We start from the raw sequence: 6,590 nt of genomic DNA on the forward strand, positions 1-6,590 counted from the left end.
TATATATATATATATATATATATATATATATATATATATATATATATGTATGTCTCTCTCTGTGTATATATATATGTATATATATATATATATATGTATATACATAAATATATATATATATACACACACACCCGCACACATATATGTATGTTTCTCTCTATTGCTACCTTGCTATCTCTTGCTATCAATATATTTCTCTTTTCACTCTCTCTGTCTTTCCTCTCTCTCCCTTTCTCTCTTGACATATACACACACACCTCATGCATATATATACATACATACATACATATCTGTTTCTATGTGCGTCTCACCCTTTCTACCTCATGTTCTCTCCTCATTCGTCTTCAGTCTCTCACTGTCTCTGAACTCTCACCCTCCATGAACTCACCCTTCTCTCTCTCTCTCACACACACACACACATACACACACACACACACACACACACACACACACATTCTCTCACTGTGTCAATGGCTGTCCTGCCCCAAGCTAATATCGGTTCATACTGGTTTAATCTCATCTCCGTTCAAACATTATATGTATGTGTGTACGCACAACACATGTTCACCAGTGTATACACATACAAATATACACATATGCATGTGTGCGCTTGTGTTGTTCATTGTTGCGAGATGCAAAAGGGATTGTGAATGGGATCAAAGGAATTTAATCTCTTTGTGTTTTAAAAAAGAAATTTTTTTTATTTTGTCAAAGTCTTTATATTTTGAAAAAAAATCTCTTTATGTTATAAAGTTCTCTTACGTCTCAGATTTTTAAAGAGAAGAAACCTGACTGGCTTTGTGTTTTCTCTTCTGTTGTGCTGCACAGAGGTGGCAGCAGAGAAAGAGAGAGGAGACGGACGGACAGACAGATAGATAAACAGGTGTATGACAGATATGTCTCGCGTTCTTTGTTTTAACACTTGCACTAGTATTACTAACAAGTTATACACACACATCTATGTGTGTGTGTGTCTATATATATATATATATATATATATATATATATACATATATAAAAGATTTAGATTTAGATTCACAATTGAATATGGTACTTATGTTTATGCACCAGAATATAACATGGTATTATCCCAAAAACATTCTAAGAGCAAGATGATCACAAGATCAAAATAAGCTTATTTTGATTTTTTATATATATATATATACATATATATATATATATATATATATATATACCGGAACGTGAAACTCAGAGTAACAGTTTTTTTGTTATATTTCTGCTGGTTTTAAATAAAGTATATATATATATATATATATACATATATATATATATACACACACACACACATACACACAATCTGACTATGCTTAGCTGGCCAAAACTTTGAAGTCATTGTTGACAACATTCTTGTGTAAGAATAATAATTTGTTTGCTACAAATGTAAAGAGTAACCCATCAGATTATTACAAAATTGTTTTTATTGTAACTGTACATAAAGATTAACATTTATACAGCTCGTATAGTGAGTGGTGAAAGCTTGGTGTGCAATGTTTGCAGTCATATATACTTGTCAAGAGCAGGGCTCGTTAGTCACAAATGCAAAATATAAGGTCGGCAATGGTCTTCCTCGGTCATGAGTGGACGGCCATCATATATATATATATATATATATCCTTGTTTCTTTCTGTGGAAGAGCGTAAGCTTGAAATGTTAAAGACTTTTTCACTTGCCGAGTGTTATACTAATACATCAGTTTGTTGTCTACACCACCTGTCTTCGTCTTTTGTTTTTTTTGTGAATATATATATATATATTCATGTGTGTGTCTTCTACCATAGCCTCAAGCCAACTAAAGCCTTATGAGTGGATTTGGCAGATGGAAACTGAAAGGAGTCCAGAATGTGTGTACACACACACACACACACACGCACACACACACACACACATATATATATATATATATATATATATATATATAGGCAAATTGGAAATTAAATATTGCAAAAGTCAAAGGATGTATACATGGAATTAGCTTGATGCTCAGTATAAGATGGTAAAAAAAGTAGGGGTTTAATGTTTTGAGCATGGCTCTTTGTCAGAGAGAAGAGTGAGAAAAGGTCCAAAGGAAATAAAAGTCCAACAAAAGCACGTGTGTGGTTACATGAGTGCCTTTGAGTATTTTTGTTTCTCTCCACTGCTTGACAACTGGTTGGATGTGTTTATGTCCCCATAACTTAGTGGTTCAGCAAAAGAGACTGATGGAATATGCATCAGGCTTAAGAAAAAATAGGTATTAATTCAAAGTTCTTCAAAGTGGTGGCCCAGCATCGCTGCCGTCTAATGACTGAAACAAGTAAAAGATAAGTGAGACAAACTCAACTAAAATGATACACCTGAATGACTGGAACCTTTGCTACTCAGCACTGGATTCCAGTCACAGCACATCACCTCACATTACATGATCTTCATCATGCTAAGCCATATTACAACATCCAAAACTACCACCAAAGTTCTACCACACTGTTGCATTGCCACAACACATCATCACCATGGATGCACCACACTGCAATATCGCACCACTAACCCGTCAGTTCATCACGTGTTTACACCATTTTGTTTTTTGTTTGTTTTTTTTTTAATGCCACTGCACTCAACAATTCTTCATAGTCTGCAGTTTGAATTAACCTCCATATTACCGTTTGTACTCAGAATTCAGCCTGCCAGCCAAAACCTTTGCAAAATCATCGGAGCTGGAGCTTTAATTAAAAATCTGTGGAGCCTCACATGTGGATGCACACACAAACACACACATAAATATATGCTTGTCTATATATGTATGTATGTATATATATATATATATATATATATATATATATTTATATATACACACACATACATATATATGTACATATGTGTGTGTGTATATATATATATATATATATATATATATACACAACCCACTTTCATTTGAGGTAACTTGTTCTTGGAGTTCTTTTGTCTTTCCCAATATCCTTTCATCACTGCCATCATCATCATCATTGTCATCATCATTATTATTATTATTATTATTATTATGTTAATGTTTATTTTTAGGATTATTTTTATTAAAATTTATGATACTTTTCTAGTTGATGTTATTGCTTTTCTACAAATTTATTTTTTTAATCATTTTCTTTCAATAATTGATTATTATTATTCTAAGAATTATGTCAATATAGATTATTTATCAATACTGTTATTATTTTTGTTTTCATTATTATTATTATTATCATCATCATCATTAATATTATTATCATTATTATATTACATTTATCGCCATCATCATCAACATCATCATCATTATTATAATTATTATTATTTTTGTTATTATTATTAATTTCATCGTCTTGTTAATTATTTGTTTGGCACTTGGAAAAAAGAAATCTGTATTGCTCAGTATATCAAGTTCTGTTTGTGTGTATTTATGTATATGTTTGTGCATGTGTGTGAGTGCTCGTGTATATACATATATATATATATATATATATATATTTAGAGAATTAACATTGCTTATATATATATATATATATATATATATATATATATATATATATATATATATATATATATATATATATATATATATATACATACACACACACACACACACACACACACACACATATATATATATATATTTGTGCGTTTGCATGTAAAGATTTTCCATATTTTTCAAAGGATGTGTCTCTATTCTCATATATGGGGGCACAGATGGGTGTCTGATTTAGAAGCTTACTTCTGCAACTGTGTGGTTCCAAGTTCAGTCCCACAGCATGGTACCTTGGGCAGATATCTTTTACTATAGTCCCAGGCCAACCAAAGCCTTGTAAGTAGTATTGGTAAATGGAAACCATGTGTGTATTTATATCTACACTATATATATATATATATATATATAGGAAAATTAGATGTTGAACATATACTGAGAAGAGTTAAAATATTTTTTATTAATATATTTAAGGCTTGAACCGGTTACATGCGTACATACACACATGTGAGTGTGTGTGTGTGCTTGTTTCCATTAGTGTTTGTATTGATGCTGTTTTGGCACTTGTAATATTGTTCATATCTCTTAATGCACGAGACATCCATCACCAGCTTGACATAGGCGGGTAGATACGGGATAAAGCAACCTCACTTCAAAAACTCTTAGTGGGTTTCATATCTGTAAGGGCATCTGGGCCATACATCAAAAAAATATACTCGTCTAACCCATGCCAACAGTGAAGAAGATGTAATACCAATGGTACATACAAGGCACACACACACACACACACACACACACACGCACGCACGCGCGCGCAGACACTTGTATAGATTGGATATCTTCTAGAATTACATTTTGTATAGAATGAAGTTGAAACGTTGGCTACGGAAGACAATTTATCATGGAGAGTGAACTAAATAAATAGTTTAATACAAAACTGCAGTTTACTGATTTATTGATTCATTAATCTTGTATAAAGATTCCTTCTGGAAGATTCTCTGACTACTTCAAATACTTATGAAACAGATTTATTACTTACCGTTCGTTATTTGGGGAGTTGGAAGTAGATTTCAATGAGATTTCATTGTGCTGTAAGAAAATGAACTCGCAGAGGGTACCAAGACCTTATTTGTGAGGAAAATTTGTTTTTGGTGCAGCCTTGGCTGTGTGGTAGGAAGCTTGCCTCACACCTTGTAACCATGTGGTTTTAGTTTCAGTCCTATTGCAAGGCACCTTAGGAAAATGTCTTCTATTATAGTTGTATAGTCCAAGGCTGACCAAAGCCTTGTGAGAGGATCTGGCGGTTGGAACCTGAAAGAGGGTTCTGCAAATTTTGCACAAACGATCTGCTTATAGAACCATGTGGTTGGTAAGCAAGCTTCTTATTTTTTTATTTTTTATTGCCCACAAGGGGCTAAACATAGAGGGGACAAACAAGGACAGACAAAGGGATTAAGTTGATTACATCGACCCCAATACGTAACTGGTACTTAATTTATCAACCCCGAAAGGATGAAAGGCAAAGTCAACCTCGGCAGAATCTGAACTCAGAACATAACGGCAGACGAAATACCGCTGAGCATTTCGCCCGGCGTGCTAACGTTTCTGCCAACTCGCCACCTTTTTGTTTTATGCTTACAGCACCTAGGTTTCCCAAGCGGTCACCCATCTAAGTACTCACTAGGCTCGACGTTGCTTAACTTCGCTGATCGAACGAGAACCGGTGCTCTCAGCGTGATATGGCCGTAAGCTTCTTACCACACAGCCACTCCCATGCCTAGTTGGGTAATTGAAACCATGATCCAGTGATTGTGTGTATAACGTCCTAAACACTAGGCCATATACCTTTACGAAGCATGAATAGCAAGTGTAATAATACAAGCCAGAATAACAAAAACAACAACAACAAATGCAATAACAATAAGCAACAACAAACACAACAAGAGGAAGAAGAAGAACAGAAACACTGAATACAATGCGACATAGAATAGCAACAACATTAGGAAGAAAAAGCTGAATACAACAAGGGCCAGCACAATAACACCACCAACTACAACAACAACAACTATAATAATAAACACTACCACAACAACAACAACAACAACAGCGGCAACAACAAGAACACAAACAGCAGCACTAAATTCCTTTAAGTCTTGAGCATGACACTTAAAATACTTGAAACACTTAAAAGCCTTCGGGAGAAAAATCTCCAAAGTGAATTATCTTCGATGCGAAATATTTCACTAACATGGAGATTTAATAGTTTAGTTAATTCTACGAGTAAAAACATTTTCTTTTTGAACAATTGTGTAAGTTCTGATATAAAGCAACTGGTTCTCAAGTTCTGAAAATCTCCCAGGCCATAAATATACTGTCCTCCGGGAATACAATTATTATAAACAATCAAATTATACATGGTGTACAGCATGGATATATGCGTGCGCCTATGTGGCTGCATCTAACACACACATGCATACATACATATATATGCACACACATATATCTGTGTGTATATATATATATATATGTATATATATGTATATATACATATATATATATATGTGCATGTGTGGGTGTGTGGATATATAAAAATATATGTATGTATATATATGTATATATACATATATATATATATATGCATGTGTGGGTGTGTGGATATATATATATATATGTATATATATATTGTGTGTGTATATATGTACGCATACATATATGTTTATAAGTATATACATTTAAGTGCATATATATGTGTGTGTATGTATATATATATATATATATATATATATATATATATATATATATATATATATATATATACATACACATACATGTATGTGTGCATGTGTATACAAACACACGCATATATGTATGTATATATATATATATATTATATTCACATTATGTGCTAAATGATCCTCATTTAATGTCCATGTTGTGTGCGGGAATTATATACATATATATATATGTATATACGTATATATATCATATATTTATATATATTTATGTATGTGTGTATATGATATGTATCTATGCATATCTATCATATACATAAAAAATATTACATTTATATGTGCATATATATATATATATATATATATATATA

At 32.5% G+C, this 6,590-nt stretch overlaps 1 protein-coding gene and 1 non-coding gene across 2 annotated transcripts in view; one reads left to right on the forward strand and one right to left on the reverse strand.

The window, feature by feature from the left end:
• LOC106867469 (uncharacterized protein DDB_G0271670) overlaps window positions 1-6,590 on the forward strand; it is a 1,130,547-nt gene that overhangs the window by 691,025 nt on the left and 432,932 nt on the right. The gene's annotated exons all lie outside the window — the stretch shown is intronic.
• LOC128250829 (5S ribosomal RNA) lies at window positions 5,120-5,238 on the reverse strand. Its single transcript, XR_008266805.1, has one exon. It is a non-coding gene; the product is annotated as a 5S ribosomal RNA (ribosomal RNA).

The sequence above is a fragment of the Octopus bimaculoides genome, chromosome 25 (assembly GCF_001194135.2).
Source record: "Octopus bimaculoides isolate UCB-OBI-ISO-001 chromosome 25, ASM119413v2, whole genome shotgun sequence".
NCBI lineage: Eukaryota > Metazoa > Mollusca > Cephalopoda > Octopoda > Octopodidae > Octopus > Octopus bimaculoides.